The sequence below is a fragment of the Bicyclus anynana genome, chromosome 1 (genome assembly GCF_947172395.1).
Source record: "Bicyclus anynana chromosome 1, ilBicAnyn1.1, whole genome shotgun sequence".
Classification (NCBI taxonomy): domain Eukaryota; kingdom Metazoa; phylum Arthropoda; class Insecta; order Lepidoptera; family Nymphalidae; genus Bicyclus; species Bicyclus anynana.
This window is the reverse complement of record NC_069083.1, coordinates 7443339-7464527: the sequence shown is the minus strand read 5'-3', so window position 1 is coordinate 7464527 and position 21189 is coordinate 7443339. Positions and strand designations below refer to the sequence as shown.

At 35.9% G+C, this 21189-nt stretch overlaps 1 pseudogene; it reads left to right on the top strand.

Annotated features, from left to right (window-relative positions):
• Window positions 1-5752: 5752 nt before the first annotated feature.
• The window catches only part of LOC112051072 (uncharacterized), a 25391-nt pseudogene continuing 9954 nt past the window's right edge, over window positions 5753-21189 (top strand).

Here is a 21189-nt window from a genome sequence, read left to right as displayed (position 1 = left end):
TACAATACAGTGTTTTAATAATTACTTGTTGTTTCAATATTTTTACATGGTGTCATTAAAACAGTTAGTAAGTATAGCCTGAAAAATCCTCGCCAAATTGCGGAAATCAAAAGAACCATTTTCCTACCAAAATTACATGGTTATAAAATTTCATCAAAATCGGTCAAGTCTTTTCGGAGGAGTATGACATGTTTCAGTTTTATCTAGTCGAAAATTCGAAAATCATAACTACAGTTAAAACTGGCGGACAATAAAATAAGTACGTACGTACGATTTAAAACTGCTAACACGAGAATTTTATATCCACTTACTATGATGTATACGAAGTCACATCTGACGGCCTCCGTGGCGCAGTGGTATGCTCGGTGGATTTACAAAATGGAGGTCCTGGGTTCGATTCCCAGCTGGGCAGATTGAGATTTTCTTAATTGGTCCAGGTCTGGCTGGTGGGAGGCTTCGGCCGTGGCTAGTTACCACCCTACCGGTAAAGACTTACCGCCAAGCGATTTGGCGTTCCGGTACGATGCCGTGTAGAAACCGAAAGGGGTGTGGTCATTTTCATCCTCTTAACAAGTTAGCCCGCTTCCATCTAAGACTACATCATCATTTACCATCAGGTGAGATTGTAGTTAAGGGTTAACTTATAAAGAATAAAAAAAAAAAAGTTACTGGACTCCCAGTAACAACAGAAAACATTAGAAAAGCTGAGGACCGGACTGTGTGGAGGGAAATTGTTAACAACGCATCGAAGGAACTGCAGTGCGGACACGACCTTCAGCAATGAATAATGCGACCAAGAAGAGAGATGTATACGAAGATTACAACAACGCAAATATTTAATACTAGCAGACGCCCGCGACTTCGTCCGCACTTAGACCTCGTTAATCCGGCCGTATTACAAAATCCGTTCTTAGCGGATACCTACTAACCTGCTGATAAGCTACCTGCTTTTTTCAGCTAATTCGGTTCAGTAGTTGAGGCGTGAAAGAGTAAAGAAAGAAAGAAAAGTTTATTCAGAATACACATCATACAAAGAAAAGAGAGAAAAAAAAACAATAAATTAAATTCATTGCAACTTGCATGATGTGTTAATTGATTGTGAATTCAGCAATAGCCGAGCATGTTCTAGCTTCGGGTACGACTCATTATATCCGTTTTGATAAGGCTTCTGTATTGTCAAGGGAAAAGTTTCTAGTACCTCGTAAGATACGTGAAGCGATAGAAATTAGTCGTCACCCGAATTTTAATCGGGATCATGGATGGTTGCTGCCCACAGCGTGGAAACCGCTATTTCTTTCATTGTCACATACAACAAACTTGGAACAAGATAGCATTAGTTCGGTTTGCTTACAAGAAGACGAGTCTAATGAAGATGACATTAATGAACCGTCGGAGAGTGTAACGGAACCTTCACTCCCCACCACTCAACCCCTCTCCGCGCGCGCAATGCGTGCAGCAGCGCGTCGCGCAGCCGCTTCGCAGTTTGGATCGTGCCGCGATGCAAGAACCAGCTCATGACTAAGGGCCCCGTATGGGTTCGAAACTAGTCGGGCATACTCCGACGTAATATCACGTGAGTTTTAGCCGTGTTTCATAATCAATTAATATGAATAACACTCACGATAGTTTAAATTCTAAAAATTGCATGATGTGATCCTAAAAGGGTCACCACTCAGCATATTGCAGTGTCCGTAAGGATACCGCGCTGATCTTCCGTGGAGCCATTAAGGTGACGTTTGGACGGTATCGAGACGTGCGGAGCGCCTCTAACAAACATCGACAAATATTATAAGGAGACAGATACGTAAATTAAATACAAAAATATTACTAGTAGAAACAAGTAGTAAAAATAATACAATAAATAAATGATAACATAATAATTTGGTAAATAAATATTATAATAAATTAAACAAAACAAAGGACCCATTACTTATATGTTTTGAATTAAAAGATAATGTTTTCTAATTTTGATTTTAAAAGTGGTCTTGGATATTTCTAAATTACGAAGAGGAGGAGGCAAATCATTCCAGCACTTTGTTGCCGCGAATTTAAAGCTTCCTCGAAAGGCAGCTCTGAAATGTTGCGGCACTTTAAGGGTCCAGACTCGATTTGATCTTGTCAAGGATGTTTTGTTCCACTCTAGCTTATCAAATAAGTAAGCAGTAACAAACATTCATATCATCATAATCATCAGTTTTCGCAAATCTCGGGAAACCATGGATTTTTCGGGATAAAAAGTAGCCTATGTGTCAATCCAGAGTAAAATCTATTTTCAGTCCAAATTTCAGCCAAATCGCTTTAGCAGTAGCGGCGTTAAAGAGTAACAAACATCCATACAAACTTTCGCGTTTATAATATTAGCAGGATAGTAGGAAGATGAATTCTATACCACAACGACATTACAATTTCTGTCTGCAGTAAGTATCCACAATATATTAAATAGCCTAAACATGTTACTCGTTGTTAACGTAGCTTTTGATGAAATAGTTTTTAAATCGGTTTTAGTCATAGATATAAAACAAACTCAGATTCTCGTTTATAAATATGATATTCATGAGGTCAGATTTATCTTTTAAAATAGAAACTATCAGTTAAAATCAAACTGGCTAGTTGCATTCTGTTTACGATATTTCAAAATAGCAGGCCACCTATTTTTTTTCTGTCAATCGAAGAAACGCAGACTTTTACGAATGTGTGCAAACGAAAGAATCTGGAATGTCTAATTTTAAATGCTTCAATATTTGCTTATGTTAAATAGAACTGTTTCGAAGTAATCATCGACCAACCTAAACACAAACATGGCTACGACAGGCGAAGAGAATGCGAACGAGATGCCTGGTGGTACTGATGATGGTAGGTATCTCTTTGATCTAGTTTCCATTTAATTACTATCGAACGCCCGTGACTCCGTCCGAAGCGCCATGAATTGCTTGGCGCTGGCACGTTTCGCTTATCTACACTAAATGAGAAATGTGCAGTGCACACATCGCCACAACGGAAAGCAGTACATTGATGAGTTTCGTGATAGTAGCTATCCGGTATTCAGCCGGATAGTATTATGGCGGCCGGAAGCCGGATATTTACCGGATATCCGTTTCATCTCTAGTTGTCTTCTCTAATACTTACTTTAACCCGTGATAGCCCAGTGTATATGAACTGAACTCTGCCTTCGATTCGGAGGGCGGAAGTTTAAATCTTGTCCGGGGCATGCACCTCCAACTTTTCAGTTTTGTACCTACATCTTTTGAAACGAAGGAAATATCGTGATGAGCCGAATATGGGTCGTTTATGACGACATAGTAAAAGTAACTCAATACCTAGAAACCTACATATTCAATATCTCGTTATTTCTTTTTTGATTGCGAAAAGACCTACCTACTCATAGTCTCTTTTGATTTATCAAAGTCTATCAGGTAAAGGAACCGCCTACATAACCGTTTATAATAAGTATAATATCAGATAGAGATTTTTCATTCGGTTTCTATTTTGTAACAAATAAATAAATATCCATTGCTGACTCGAACGTAACCCATTCTCAGCAAAATACCTAGTTGATGTTAAATCTCACACTGTCTATGTCAGCGATATCCCTGACAGGTTTCCGCATTTTACGTATATATATGTAGGTTCCTACTTGGCTAGGTAAAGATATTACACCTTACTCGGGAATTAAGAATGCGACTGTTATTTGACTACTTGTACGTAACTGCTTTGTCCCCCAACCCGCATTGATAAAAGCCTGGCAGTGTAGTGGGCCGTTAAAATAGGCTCTTAACATCACTAAAATGAGATAATTAACAGCTAAAGTGTAGCTAACATTATCTATTTACACCAGAAGGCGTGTATCCACCGTATCCGCAATACGCCACGCACCCGGCGCCGCCGTCCGTCGCCGACACCATAATGGCCGGACGCGATCTTCGTGTGCAATACAAATCCACGCCGAGGAAGTCTGTGAGGAAACCGCCCAAGCCAGCAAGGCCTAGGTATCTTATCATCATAATCAGGCTATGGACGTGAACATAGACCCATTTTACGCATTTCTAAATAACAACAACACGGTTTTAAACCGCCTGAATCCAGCGGCTTCCGGCACTGCAACCCACTTGACATGTTCGCGCTCGGTCTACCGAGGGGTAGAAAAACACCACTCTTTCCGCTGTAGAGTCGGAATCCGCACTAACAAAAAATTATGAAGTTAGGAGGATGCAATAAATATGCATGCAAATGCATTATGCAAAAATGCAATAAAATATTCGGTGAATGCGTGCTCTAGAAACTGTAAGTTGCTTTGCGCCGATGGTTTATTTGTTAAGAATGGTAATCTTCAATCCAAAGTATAGTAGTATATCGATTTAATATCCTTGGTAGGTATATTATTTACGAAACGGCTTGGTTCTTCCTTTTATTCCATCTTTTATTTTCTGCACCAACAAACAAGTCAAGTCAAGTGAGTGAGTGAGCACCTCACGAAAGCACTGCACGAAGTCGTAGCCCGTAGATATCTGCATCTACGGGCTACGGCTTCGTGCAGATGAGATGACACTGCAGCCGCACCGCATATCAGTTTTACCTGTATATAATGTCCATACAGACATGTGTTGCGACTTGCGACTGTGACGTCAATACGACCGCACGTTATATCATGCTGTCTCAATCCCATTGTACATATCTATATGTACCTACAGAAAAGGAGAAAATTAATGTTAAAAGTTCTAATTTTGTTGACAGAAAACAATTAATTATATTTAACAAGTAAAATTAAATCTCATTTTATAAGAATCCTGTTTAATTTTGATATAAACCCTTCAAAATTATCCTCAACGCAGTATTATTAGCGGCTATTCCAAACACTTAGTACTTCGGTATCCTAAAGAAAATCTCCCACTCGATCCACGTATACGTACTACAGACCATTTGCAAAAGCTCAATCATCCTCAACGCAGTATTACTAGCAGCTCTTCCATACATTCAGTACTTCGGTATCCTAAAGAAAACCTCCCATTTAATACACGTATACGTATTACAGACCATTTGCAAAAAGTCAATTATCCTCAACGCAGTATTACTAGCAGCTGTTCCAAACACTTAGTACTTCGGTATCCTGAAGAAAACCTCCCACTTAATTCTCGTATACGTACTACAGAGTACTTGCAAAAGCTCAATATCCTCAACGGACTATTACTAGCTGTTTTTCAAACACTTAGTACTTCGGTATTCTTAAGAAAACCTCCCACTTAATCCACGAGTACATTGAATAGCAAAATTTTCTATTAAGTAGGTAGGTATTAGAAGGAATACGTGAGCGAAACGACACACCTTGAATATAAATTCGCTATATAAATAATTCCTTGGAAAAATAACGTTTACGATTTCTAATGCATGCGATTCACTGGAACGTGTAACAAATATGAATTATTTAATAATTGATTTTAAATCTGTCTAGGTACCAAAAATTTGTAATGATTCATCTATAAAATTCTATAAAATTAGGTATTTACTTTCAAGATGATTCAAATCAAGCTATCATTTGAATTAAAGGTAACAGAACCTCAGCGGTTTCACCTGCGTAATTCCTATTCCCATTGAAATACCTACAAACGATAAAATATAACAGTTACTCCCTGATAACGTAGCTTTCTTTAGCTAATTTTTCAAACCTGTCCAATAGGTTTAAGTTTATTCCTTACATACAAAAATACAAATATTTCCTTTTCTTCTTTGACCATACGGTTTTGTCTTCAGAGGCCTGAAAGCCACAGACATGAAGATGAGTAAACGAGCCATGCGATCACACGCGCGGTGCCTGCGTCGGCACGGGGCGGTGCTGACCGATCGCTTGGAGCACATGGCCAAGCCTGCTCGTCGGACTATTATTTATCTGTGGCGGGAGAGAGCTCATACTCTACCGGCCGAAACGGTTAGCATGTCGAATAATGCCCTTGTCTACTTAAAATATATTTATTTTAGCTTCATTCATCATCATTATCAGCCGATGGACGTCCACTGCAGGACATAGGCCTCTTGCATGGACTTCCAAGCACAAAGGTCTCGAGACGCCAGCATCCAGCGACTCCCTGCAACCCTCTTTATGTTCTCAGTCCACCTAGTGGAGGGTCGAACACTGCGCTTTCCATTGCGGGGCCTTTTCAGCACCTTGGGACACCAACGTCCATCGGCTCTTCGAACTATGTAGCCTGCCCATTGCCACTTCAGCTTCGCAACTCACTGAGCTATGTTAGTGACTTTGGTTTGTCTGCTAATCTCCTTATTTCTGATTCGATCATGCAGACGATTATTTATTACGCGGTCTTATTTTAGCTTAGGTAAAGTCAAATACAGCTTCATGTTTGTCACACCATGTAATTTTTTTCAGTTTACTAATTATGTAAACCTTTTATTAATAGCAGAAATATTATAACCAGTGAAGAACTATTTGCAGCATCAATATTATTTATTTCCCAAGTACATTACGTCTTTGTATGTGAATTCTGGAAAATCTTCCTTTAATCCACATGAATGAGCGAGTGTTGTCTATTTAAGTGGTAGTGATGTGTTAACGAGCTGGTGGTTGTAAATATGAATACTGGTTCTCTTCGTGAATTTTATTTAAGTATATAAAAGACCAAACAACAATATGTATTGTGTATGCGCACACAGTCCGTGCGAGTCAATTTCGAAGTGTTCGGCTGTTCGCGCGTCGGTCGCTGGCACGACGGGGCGGCGCGGTGACCCCGCGCCCCGCAACCCGCATAGTGGTCCGACGTCTGCGCTTGGACAGTGGATAATACCTATTTTTAACAGACTTCCAAAAAGGAGGAGGTTCTACGTTCGGCTTTATGTATGTTTTTTTTAACCGACTTCCAAAAAGGAGGAGGTTCTACGTTCGGCTGTATATATGTTTTTTTTTTTTTTTTATGTATGTCCAGCGATAATTCCGTCATTTATAGGCCGATTTTGAAAATTCTTTTTTTGTTTTGAAGGGTTAGGGTGGTCCCATTTTTTCATGTCAGGATCTGACATGAAAAATGGAGAAAATCATGGCATCCTGGAGAAATCGAGGAGAACTTTCGGAAATTGTAGAAACGGCTAGTGCGTTTGTTAGTGTTTCCATAAGGTATTTTAAACCACTACAATTTTATGAAGGTCTGGAGTTGGTCTGATGATGGAGCCGAAGGCGAGTGAAGAGTACTCATCGACGGTTCACAGTAGCTACCTTGTGTTTGGACTTGATAAATTTGTATTGATGAGATCTTTCCACCTAGATGGGTTGTGACTGTATTAAGGGTCTGGTGATGAAGACGAAGGCCAGTGAAGAGAACTTCTCGGCGGTTCACAGTATCTACCTTGTGTTTGGACTTGATAAATTTGCATTGATGAGAACATTCCACCTAGATGGTTTGTGATTGTATTAGGGGTCTGGTGATGAAGACGAAGGAGAGTGAAGAGAACTCCTCAACGGTTCACAGTAGCTACCTTGTGTTTGGACTTGATAAATTAGTATTGATGAGAACTTTCCACCTAGATGGGTTGTCACTGTATTAGGGGCTAGTGATGAAGACGAAGGATATAAAAGTATATATACGAGTGGATATAAAAGGGGAGTGAAATTTTGTAAATGAGTTAAGGTAGTATTCTCAAAATTGGGGTTGTAGGATTTAGGTACTTATCATAAAAAAATAACGTTTCAGCTAATTGCTTATCAATATTTGTTCACACTCCGTAGGTATGCTAACACTAAAAATTAAAAAATAAAACATTTTAATAAAAAAAAATTCAACCGACTTCCAACTCAAAAATAACCTAAACTAAAAAGCAAAAAATAACATCTTACCTATGTGCTACCTTCTGATCAGTTTGAAGGCGGTGCCAATCCAGTGTTTTAATTAAAGCCGTTTCTGAAAGAACTACAGAAATTACGTAATTTAAACGGCTTGAATTGAAACATCACTGGCTTGGCATCGCCTATACCATACCATAGAGACCCTCCTTGGAGAACACCAATATTCTCCAAGGAGGGTCTCTATGGTCCTAATGTCAGGATCTGATGATGCGGTCCTAGACAAATCTCTTAGAACCTTATAATTAGTTTCACACTTAAAGTGATGGGATTTTTTTGTAGAGGGATTTAACTGACGCATTTGTTCAATAAACGGGAACACTTACACATTTTATAAAACAAATGTTACAGATTGCTCGACTGCGTTCTATGTTAGACGCTGACGAACCTTTCAAACCTGATCAAGCGTATGAATACTTTGTTAATCTCCGAAAGACAAAGAAAAAGTTTGCAACGTAAGTACCCTGCCTACTTGCTAGCCAGTTATAGATTTTATACTATTACATGTCACTAGCGCGTTGAAACATAAATACATAATACATAAATATTTATCATGTAAGTAAACTCTCAGTGGAGTAGCTAAATTCGGATCACTTATTGCGGTAATTTTGTAGGCACGTAGCATATTTAATAGTATAAAATAGATGATAGATGTTTATACAAATTACCTACCAAAATATCCAATGAACCTACCTCTGTTCCTCATCATCATTATCAGTCGATAATGTCAGCTGGACTGTGGACATGATAATTGCTGACTGAGGACAGCTGATCCTCTTGTATAAACTTCCAAACTCCTCGGTCTCGAGACGTCAGCATCTAGCGGCTCCCTGCAACCCTCTGCATTAATTTTTACAACTATACCAAAACGGTTTTCAGTGTGCGTGGAGAAAATCAAATAAAAAAAGACATGATGGCGATTTATGACGATAAGAGGTTCACATGGGCACGCAACGCTACTGTGGCCTTCGCCAGAGGGATTCAACAGCGGCTTTCGAGGGCAGGCTCCTACGCCTTGGCTGACGGGTAAACGTCTTTCTACTTACCTTTTGTTTTTAGTAATCCTTAGCTAAATATCTACAGAAATACACGAACGTAGAAATGTTATGTCTAACGGCAAAAGAAAATAAATCAACAACTTGTCTAACAACGATTACGATTTGAATATCAAAATACATGTTCAGTTGTTTTCACAGTAAACTGCAAACCTAACTGAACAGTATTTAATTATTAATACAGTTAAATTGTCCAGTTCACTTAAATTGTCCATTAGTTTTAACTGTTGATACAGTTTTTTTTATTAGGGATTAAACAATACTATACTTACAGTTGAAAGTGAACGTCTGTAGCACGTCTAAGGCTTTTCCTTATTACGATTTAAATTTCAAAATGCATGATTCAGTTGTTTTCACAGTAACCCGTTAAAAACTGTTCAGTTAAATTTTCCGTGTGTATTGCCCATCAGTTTTTAACGCTATACAAATGTCATAATTATTGTATTATCTGTTTCTGTAGGATGCTGCGTTTATCCAATATCATCCTGGAAGATGTTTGTAGAAATATAAACATGAAGCCACCGTCACGACTCTGCACTCATCCGAAAGCTAAGTTTATGATGGAAATGTCAGATAAAGTATGTATTTTTACTGTCGTGTAATCAATCAGATTCTATTAAGACAACGATTACTGGGGAGTTTTGCAGTTACATGTAGCACAAAGTTGACGTGTAGATAAGACTCTTGCAGTGCGATTCGGCTATTTTTAGACTCGTCGACGATTTTTCCGCCTATAACTTGTTTTATTTGAATTTGAACTCTATGTGCATGGTATGTTAAAATAAATATCACTAACAACCAAGTTGCCGTAGAAATGAACAACGTCACAGCTGTAACTGTAAATAATGCAGGGGCTGAGCTTTTAAATTGTTTGTTTCAGGTAGCGGTTTGGATAGACGACATTCTTGCTGAAAGTGACGACCGTATGCTAATGATGGACTTCGACGAAGACGTCGGTAAAATAAAATATTATAATTTAATTTATATTTACAAAGTTTGGGAACAATGTCATAGGGGTAATCTTGATTTTATATCTACTTTCACGACGAAAGGTAACACTCGTAAGGTAGCGGTTGAAATTGTGTCAGTTGTTTTAAATTTTATGTAATATTTAAACGTTCATGCCAAAGTCAGAAATCTTCATTTAGGTACATTATTGCTATCCTTACGAAATCGGTATTGTGTGAATTGTCTGATTGGCAAAACAAGCTGAAGTGGCATTGAAAGATCGGATGGATGAAGGAGGTCCCATGGTACTGGTGTCTGCGATCGTAGAAAGTTAATCAACGTGTCACTTGGCTACAGGGGCAGGTGTCCGTGGGTCTGTGGGTTTTGGAAGTAGATACCTACAAGAGACCTACGTCCAGCAGAACATTCATCGGCTGATGATGATAGTGGTGACCGTATAAAAATAATTCGATGTAACATATTGTTCCTAAGCCTAGTGACTCATTTCTCAAAAATAATGTTAAAATTTCTTGTAGATAGATCAAATGTCTATCATTAGTAACATTTAGTTATAGCTATTCTCTCCAAGCACAGTTTTTTAATGAGGGCAAGTTTGAATGACGATGATTGATGAATGAGTAATCAAAATTGAAGTTAGTACGTTTTTCTTCCGAGAAGAAGTGGAACAAATCATTGGTGATACGGATAAGCCGCTTGACCATTACGCTTCAACGGGGACAATGCAAACTTCAGGCTCTCGTGGCAGTTTACCTGCTGCTACTCCTGCTGAAACACCGGCTAACACACCAAAACCTTCAAATGTTTCTTTGCGTAAATAATAGGTGAGCACGAACTACGTTGTAGTTTCAAGAACCATTTGTTTTAGAACTTAGGAGGATATAATGGTGCCAAATTGATTTAACAAAAGGGAACATGAATTAAATACTTTTATCTTTCAATTTAGCTTTCACAGTGCAAGAGGCATCAGTGTTATATTTTTTTTTACAGAATTGTTTGTAGACAGCGACTCTGTGTTACAAGGTTTTTTGAAACAGTAGGTAGTATATATTACATAGGGTGTATCTATTTATTGTATGTTTGTGTGTATTGTTTCAGACGTTACAGGAGGTGATGAGCAGGGTGACACGGGTTTTGCTGATAATTTTCTGAAAATGATGGGCGATGTAAGTATTATTTTTAGTAATTTATTGATCATAACGTTGATAGCACCTACGAACATTCATTTAATTATTAAAACTATAGGATGAAGCAAGCGACAGGAAATTATCACGGAGCAAAAATGCTTTCGAAACAGTTCTACCAAACAGTACAATAAAACCAGAATCAACAGCACCTACTTGATGTTGTTGAATAAATAATTTGAAATGAAAACAATATACAACAATGATACAATAATAATTACCTAAGTAGAATCAAAGAAGCTCAAAAAATAGAAAAAGTTCTATTATCGAAAGGATATTTTATTTATTTAAACCTTACGTCTTTATTATAAATGCAAATGAATACGATCCAGGTATCGTTCCGATAATATTTAATTTTTAAGTGCCTGTAGGAGAAGTATTTTAATAAAAACCTCTATTATATATTACATAGTTTCAAGTTTATCTTTCCTAGTTAAGAATTAAAATCATACTTCATTTTCCATGATTTTCCCAAGACAATAATGATCGTGTTCATTTGTATAGAAGTGGACAATGAAGGATGGTTTTGAAAATTAGTCTTACAGCTTTATTGTTGATTTGGCTTTAGTTTTTATGCGTTTCCTTCATTATTTGCTTCTGTGAATTATATAATATTTGAGTTACGTAGATATAGTAGTATAGTATGTAGTCCAAATCATAATTATTTTAATTTAATTATTCTAAACCAAAGATATTTCTTTATTTTTAGGGTCAGAAAAAACAAAAGGGACGTGCGTATTTGTTTTATACCTACTTTGAAAGTATTATTAAATACTATTATTTCAGTATTTGTATTAATAACTTTGTTAAACACTTTTACAGCTCAGCTGGCACACTTAAATTTTACTGGTATGTATTTATACTTGTCACTGTTTTTTGTGTCTACAATTCTTAAATGGTTTTCTATTTGGTGTCAATTATGATTGTCTTTATAGGTGAAATGTTAGAAGCGTTTAAGATTTTGACTGACTCTATGAATAAAAAAGGTGACGAGCAGTTGCTCACTCATGGGAAATTTATTCAAACTTACAAAGAAGCAGCCGATAAGTAAGTGAATATTTGAAGATGATGGACTTCTTTTAACTGTCTGAATGTCAAAAATAATAATAAATGGAATGCTGTACCTAATTATCCGCTTTTTCTAGATTAAAACTCACGCCAAGTTTTGATGCAACGCAGTTTGATACATCATTAGCAGATAAGATTAAAACAGACTTAGACACTGCTACGAGACCTGATACACCGCAAAATCTTGCTGGTCCTATGAAAGGTAATGTTTTTCATTTAATTAATGTTGTGAACAGAGAGTTCTGATAGGTGGATATATATTTTGATAATATGACGGGAGTTATTGCTTAATGCGAGCTGGATATATATTTTGATAATATGATGTAGTTATTGCTTAATGCGAGCTGGATATATATTTTGATAATATGACGGAGTTATTGCTTAATGCGAGCTGGATATATATTTTGATAATATGACGGAGTTATTGCTTAATGCGAGCTGGATATATATTTTAATAATATGACGGGAGTTATTGCTTAATGCGAGCTGGATATATATTTTGATAATATGACGGAGTTATTGATTAATGCGAGCTGTCAAAGTATGAAAAATATCAGTTTCCGGATTCATAAGACTAAGTTACTCAAGGGGATTTTGTGAAATGCGAGCGATAAGAATTCGTATATATACCTAGTCCTAAATAATATGTTGTTATTATTAAGAAAATAATGTGTTTAGTAAAATGTGCGTCTATTCCTTTTGTTTTAGATGTGATCGAAATTACTTCAAATTATCTAGCACAGAATGCAGAATATAACAGTAAGTACTAAGTACTTTGGTTAACTGGAAACTATATAGAAACTGTCTATGTAGATATGTATTTTAAAAAAACCCGGTGTCATTGCAGAAGCCAAAGGACCGGCATTCCAACTATTACTGAAAGAAATGCGTAAAAAAGGCGGTGAAACATTTTTTACGATAGGGAAGATTACGAGAACTTATACTCAAGCAGGAGAACAGTAAGATTAGATAAAAATGTTAAATTTGGTACATTTATGTCGGTTCGCGTTGTGGGTCTAAGCTCCATATTCCCTCTCTTATAAAGAGGGAAGTCTGACTCTGTAGTGTGCCGTTAAAATAGGCTGATGATAATGATGATGTCGGTACAGCCAGGGGATATAGAGCAGAGACCCTTCACGTACCACAATGTCCTACAAATTGTACATTATCTCGTTTCGAAATTATTGGTTTTAGATTAGAGAATGCTAAGGACTTGAGAAGTGATCATGACGACCCAAATTTATCTCAAGAAATTCATTCTAAACTAACAAAATTAGTTGAACATCAGACTCCGCGTGATCTTAGTGCGGATATGGCAGGCAAGAGTTTTTTTCGACATATTTTTTTTGCGAATGAAGATTTTTTTATCACAAATAACGACTCCTGTAAGCCAAACGTAGAATTGAAATGCACAAAAATGTCTATGTCTCATCTCAGTTACATTAACATGGAACTTGTAGAAACAATATTAAGGAGAAGGATGAATGTGTGTAGCTACGTACCTACTTGTGTTAGGAAAAGTCTATTATATACCTACGTCCTTCTAGTAGGTATGTTGAAAGTGCTTTATTTTCTAATAGCTAATAATTATTATTTTACAGATGCAGTAGACAAGAGTTCAAAATATTTATCACAATACGCACTTGACGAATGTAAGCATTTCTTTCTTGAATATATTGATAGGTAATATTTTATTCTAATTACAGACGCTTGTGAAAAGTCGTGATGAAAACCGAAACACATAGGTAGTTTATAACTATTACCTAGGTAATTATCATAGGTATTATATTATGTGTATGTATTTACACGAAACATTTCAAATAATATAGTCATCGGTTGCTTTGTTTTTTATATATTTAATAATTGAATAAATAAGCTTTTTAATAATTAAGAGCTTTTCATGAGGTACCTTTAGTATGTCGTCACAATTTTCCAAACACATACACAAGAATGTCAATATGTGAGTAGGCGCCATCTCTTGGTAATTGATCTTTAAGTGCTACATGCTACAATTCTAACAAACCGTGATGGTCCACCAGGATCCCCTAGCCCGATCCCCGGGGGATCTCCGTGAACTCATGAGTTCAACATGATCCCCTTTAAATAACCTTTATCATACTTAAAATGGAACATCTATACTTCTAAGTATAGTTAAATTTGATGCGATTACTTCATAACTTTGTTGAACATTTTTTTTACAGCTCAAGCGGCGTACTTAAATTTTACTGGTATGTACTTATCACTGTTTTTATTGTCTTGATTTTTTATTTAACAGAGTTCTATTTACTGTAATAATTTTCTTTGTAGGTAAAATGCTAAAAGCTTTTTTGATTTTGACTGACACTATGTATAAAAATGGTGATAAGCAGTTGCTCACTTATAAAAAATTTCATCAAACTTATATAGAAGCCGCTGATAAGTACGTTGACATTCTTTGACAATGGACCAATAAATGTGTGTAAATTACCATAAATTATTTATTATAGAACGTAATATAATTATACGCTTTTTCTAGATTAAGACTTACGCCTAGTTTTGAAGCGACGGATTTTAATGCATCATTAGCAGACAGTATTAAAAAAGACTTGGACACTGCAGTTAAACCTGACACACCTAAATCTATTGTTCAAGAAATGCAAGGTAATATTTTCATCGTTATAATAAATTAACGGTTAGATTTAACATTGCTCCGATAATGTGGGTAATTTAAACAAATAATTCAGATAGATCATCAGATCGGGATCGACTGTGTGTATGCGAGAATTCGACAAAAATGTATTTCAGATATATTATTTAATTCAGAGTTTCTTAAATATGAGTGGCAAGATTTCGTAAAGGTTAAGAAATTAATTTAGTAAGAGGTCATTTTGTTTCAGATGTGATTGAAATTTGTTCAAACTATCTAGCACAGCATGCAGAATATAACAGTAAGTAATTTTATTAATTGGAAGCTACTCTACCTAAATGGTAAGTGGCAACGTACTCTTGATATTTAAAAATATAAATACGATGTAATTGCAGAAGATAAAGGCCCAGCGTTTCAAATATTACTGAAAGCAATGGACGGCCACGACAATGAAACATTGTTTACAAAAGGGAGTTTTGCCGAAACTAATGATATTGCAGCGCAACAGTAAGATTATAAAAAAATGTTCTATTTGTAGATAAGACGGTAATTTTTAGTAAACAAATGTCACTTAATCGACAGTTTATTAAGAATGTAGTTTGTTTAGTAATTTTGCGAAACATGACAGACAGACAGAAAATATCATCATCATATCAGCCGATGGACGTCCACTGCAGGACATAGGCCTTTTGTAGGGACTTCCAAACGTAACGATCATGAGCCGCCTGCATCCAGCGAATCCCTGCGACTCGCTCGATGTCGTCAGTCCATCTGGACCTCTATGAAGTTAGAGAATGCGTTCAACTGCAACACTGATGAGGAGGTCTTTAGAAGGAAAGAAAAATCAAAAAGATTTTTGCCGACGGTAGTTGGTTCCTTGGCCTTGAAATTAATTCATATTTTTTCAGAACTTTAAATTCATATATTTAGTACTCGAAAAGTAATAATATCCGAGTCCGACTCTTAAACGTTTATGTGGGAGATAGAAAAGGGTTGCTTTTTTGCTTTTCCCGGCAGGATTTTAATTTTTTCTTACCTTTTAATCTTTCCCTATACCTTCACGAACAGTTCAAGGCCATGATAAGATAAATCCGTTTTTATATAGTATAGATTTTCCCCCATTTCAAAGTTTTGTTTTTAGGTTATAAAACCTGCAATTTTAGCTTGCAGAAAAAAAATACGTCTTTCTCAGAATTTTATTCCACCGAATTTACGTCGAATGAGATACCGCTTGTATTTTTCCTTCCATTGTAACGAATTTTAGAAGGTTAATTTTTCTCGACTAGTGTCGAGAGTAGAAGTAGAGTAAACACCTACTTGAAACACTACATTTATTCTCATTAAATAATATCTACTAATTAGAGAACTTGTATTTGGCATAGGTTTTGATACTAAAATTACATTGCTTTTAGGTTAGAAAATGCTAAGGTGCTGAAAAGTGATCATGACGACCCAAATTTATTCCGAGTAATTAATTCCCAACTAACCAACTTGGTTTCAACTCCCGCTAACTTAGCCACGGATATGGCAGGCAAGTCATTTCACTTTCCGATTCTAATATAGTCAGAGGCACAATAATTATACTATATTAAATAGAGGCACTTTAATATACTCGCATCATATTAAAGGGGGTTGATCATTGTGTCTATTTTAAATAATCCTATGAGCCGGTTGTCAAAATAAATAATTAAACAGCTTTATCAGTATTACTTAGTAAAAATCATTGTTTTTTTAGTATAAGTTATTTTTTTTAATTTTTTTAATATACCTACCTAAGTAATAATTATTATTTTACAGATACAATAGACAAGAATTCAAAGTATTTATCTCAATATTCAATTGACGAGAGTAAGCATTTTCATCGTATTATTTGATTCTAATTCTAGACACGGGATAGGATGGGGTACAAAGGAATGGCCGAATGGTCCAACAAACCTTCTGGTCATGTGCAAAATCGTAATCTGCGTGCTTTCCTGAATCCAAAACTGTATAGGTACATGCGGTCATCGAATTAGGCACACGCAGTACCTCACAGCGCCTGGTCCATTATTCGAATTTGAACCACTGAGGTAAATAATAATGTGACCATTCCAAAATATTCAAAAATGCACAACGTTAATGTTCAAGTTTCCACTTCTACCGACACTCCCGGAGTGCACCCCGTTGTTTTTTAGTACTTATAGAGTTATTGTCATATCTTTTAAATAAGACTTTAAGATTCCCGTTCCCCTCCAATTATTTGGAAAAGGACTGTGTTAGTGGTGGGTTATCCAGCGGTGTATAACCACTATCATAATTATAATTATCATAAAATGACAACAAAATCTATCGAATCAAATAGGTCTCCGCGACGCCTGAGCTTTTCACTTCAAGACACTTAATTTCCCCTAACAACTTTTGAGTTTGTATTAAAAACCTGTCTTTATGATTTAGGACTTTATTTTACACTAGCTGACGCCGCGCGATATCACCGGCGTGGTTTCCGTTCCAGTAGGAATACGGGGATAATATTATATAGCTTATAGGCTTCCTCGATAAATGGGCAATAACACTGAAAGAATTTTTCAAATCCGACCAGTACTTCCCGAGATTAGCGTGTTCAAGCAAACAAACAAACAAACTCTTCGGCTTTATAATATTAGTAGGTATAGATAATCGGAGTCGGTTGCCAGAGTTTATAATTGTTAGTAGCTTTGCTATATTATGTAAGTTGGTAGTGGTATGAGTATGTAACTACTTGTATTTGCAAACAGCTCTAAAGGTATTTATTTTCTAATAATAATAATTAATAATTATGTTACAGTTGCAAGAGACAAGATTTTTTCGGAATCTGAAGCTGACAAGAGTAAGTATATTTTTAATAATAATAAGACATTACTTTCATTACACAACGATAATCTAAAATCGGTAAAAGCCGGAAAGAAAAGGATCAAAATACTTGCAATCACGAAATTACAGCAATGTGGAATGTTCATTCTATATGGTATTGAATGTTCCGATGGTCGTATTTGGGAAAGGTTCGACCAACAACTTTCGCTTGGCTGTTTGATGTGGGATTGGATACAGAAGGCAGATTCCTCTAATACGACACGTATTTTGAAGAGGATCCTCATTCTGGAACCCTGCCCTCAAGCTTCATGCTCGTAGGATTGGATTTATGCGTTTACGACATATTAAAATTTAAATTTACATTATGCCGGATTTATATATGTCTGACGTGTCGTGTCGTGACGCATCAGAACAGAATCGGTATCATACATTTTATATGGCAACGTTTACACTTATCTGTTGTGACATGTCGTGATGGCTTCTGATGTGCCGCATACAAAATATATGATACCGATTCTGTTCAGATGCGTCACAACACGACACGTCAGACAAATATAAATTCGGTTTGAGCCTGCAGTTATTTTTTACATTGCCTAGACATTGTATGAATACCTACCTGAATTAAACACATTGCCGGTAACATATACATATGGATTTTAAGAGGAATATATACTTGTTAACGAAGTATTTTGTAAAAAGTGGCAGCTGCAGCTGGCGGTGTGGGTGTTGGTGCTGGTGCAGGAGCAGGGCGAGGCAAACCAACGGATGGAAGGTAACTAACAGTATTTTTTTATGATTACTATGACTTTTAAAGAACAATATGATTATTTGACGGCCGCGTGGCGCAGTGGGTAGTGACCCTGCTTTCTGCATCCACGGCTGTGGGTTCGATTCCCATAACTGGAAAATATTTGTGTGTTGAGCATGGGTGTTTTCCAGTGTCTGTGTGTATTTTTACATTTTATAAGTATTTATATGTAGTATATAAATGTATATGAATATTATAATATCAACTATCTTAGTACCCATAACCATAACACAAGCTACTCTGTGCTTACTTTGGGGCTAGATAGTGATATGTATTGTTTGAAGTATATTTATTTTTATATTATTTTATTATCAAAAAATATATGACCATGATCAAACGTGTTCATACAAACTGCAGTATCTTAGAAATAATAAATACAATGCCTTGGAATTAACAGAAGGGAAAGAAGAACACCTGAAGAAGAAGCGGAAGCGCAGAGAAGAAGGGAAGAGGAAGAAGAACGCCGTCGTCGTGGAGGTAGCTAAAACAACTCCATAATAAGTAAAAATTTCGTGATTCATAAAATATTTCATGATGGAACCTTAATGACATGTAGTAAAAATGCATTGAACTTCTTTATATAACATTCGGACAACCATTGATAAAATTATTTAAGTAAAGAAAAATGTAAATGCCTATCCCCGGCCATTGTCTACCCTAACCACCCGGCAAAAAACTTGATAAGTCCACTTTAACAATGAAAACATTACTTTATTTAAAATAAAAAACCAGTTTGATACAATGTTTAACGTTATTTTTAATTCAGTTTTAATTAGTCCTCAATGGGTGAACATCGTCGACCATACAGTCTGAGTTTAAGGAAATATTTTTATTTAAGACTTATGGTTGGTGTGTTTGTTTATTTGCTTGTTTGTTAAGCTTGTTGTTAGAAAAAACATAGTACTTTTTAAATCCAACTTCACCGCATTGGTCACTACCGCCACCACCAACACCGGCGAATTTAAAAGCAAGATGAGTGATAAAAAATATTTTTTCTTCAAGAAACTACTTTTAGTCAACCAAATCTTTATTTGTACATCATAATATTTTTATCTCCATATTTTTTTTATACCTGGGTTCTTGAGGCCGACTTGGGTATTGGCTTAATAGGCTTGGGTATTTACTAATTTACATAATATTTTGACACAGAGCGTGATACGGCGATGCAGATTCAGCAAAGACAATTGCTTGCGCGTGGCAACGATGTATTCTACAAACAACATCCCACGGAACTGACTCACGTACAGGCTTCTGACTGGTAATATTGTATAACTACCATGATATATTAATATAATACTTTTATACTTTGAGAAATATTTCCCGAGTTTCTCTAAATATTGTTTTCATAAATATTTAAATTACTATAATTATTGTAGGCTTTCGATGGATCACCCTATGGAGATAGACAAGAGCGTGAAGGAAGCTGGAGATACGGCGCGCCTTCAAAAGAAATTCGAAAGGAAACTTAGTGCTCTCGTTAGTAATGTGACGCCACCCGAAATTGCTGATACAATGCAAGGTAAAATAGAATATTTTTCGTATAATATTAAATCACTGATAGTGATAATCGTCTATTTACACTACTGTATTATTAAACTGTATTTTGTTTTATTTTATTTGTGATATAATTATTTTATGTGTTCAGTTCTTCCCTTCTAAGGGTCTGACAGAATACCAGCGTTGTGGGTACTGATGTACTCACAACAAATTTTAGCTGAGTCAGGTCCATTTTTTTGGCACAACATATTTTCTATATATATATATTAGTTTTAAGTTATTATTACGATGTAAATGTATTAGTTTTAAGTTATTATGTAGTTACGTGTTGTGTTAACAAATAAATGATTTTTATTCTATTCTATTCTATTCTATCCTATTCTATTTATTTATTGCCAAACTATATATTTATTTATTACGCAATACTATGCTGCAAAAAATGAAAAGCCAACAGAGGTACCTCAGCAAGTTCAAAGTTGGAAGCTCGAATACCTGGGTCATATTATGTAAAACTCCAAATATGACCTACAAGTTATTATCCATAAAAAAATAAAGGGAAAACGAAGGCCTGGTCGTAGAAGTACATCTTGGCACAAGAACTTACGTCAATATGAGTACGGGATCACTGTTTTGTGCAGTAGTGTATAAAGTAAAATTAGCTTTAATGATTGCTAACCTCCGATAGGAGATGGCACTAACAGAAGAAGAAGAAGAAAAAGAAGATAGGTACCTATCTAGCTCCCTGACAGTAGAAAGAATTTTTCAAAATGTCTGGGATAGCATTTGTTATTATGTATTTTTTTTTTAAATGTTGATTAAAAAAACACATTTTTTGCAGATGTGATAATCGAGTCTTCGAGAATTCTCTCGGAATGCTTTCTTACCACAAGTGCGTGTTGAGCTATTTTATTGTAAATGATTTATATAATTAGGATGACTTGTAAATCAATAATTTGTGATAATTTGTAGATTACAAACAGCTGGCCCGGACTAATCTTATATCTGAAATGCAGAAGAAAGGCAACGAGATACTCGTAGAAGTGGATGGAGCCGCGGAAACACATTTTTTCGCTGCGCAAAGGTTCAAATTATCTTGTATTATATTTGAGTATCTTAAATTATTATCTCTAATAGTGTATCGATATCGATATAGAATATCCTTATACCTGATTTAATTATTTATTAAATTCTACTTACTAGTACTTGTATTAGTAGCCCATGAACTGAATCAAAGCGTAATTAGCTGTTATCTCTGACGCTACGTAGATATCTATAAGTATTGTTGGAAATAGTAGTCTGAGACGGATATGACGTCG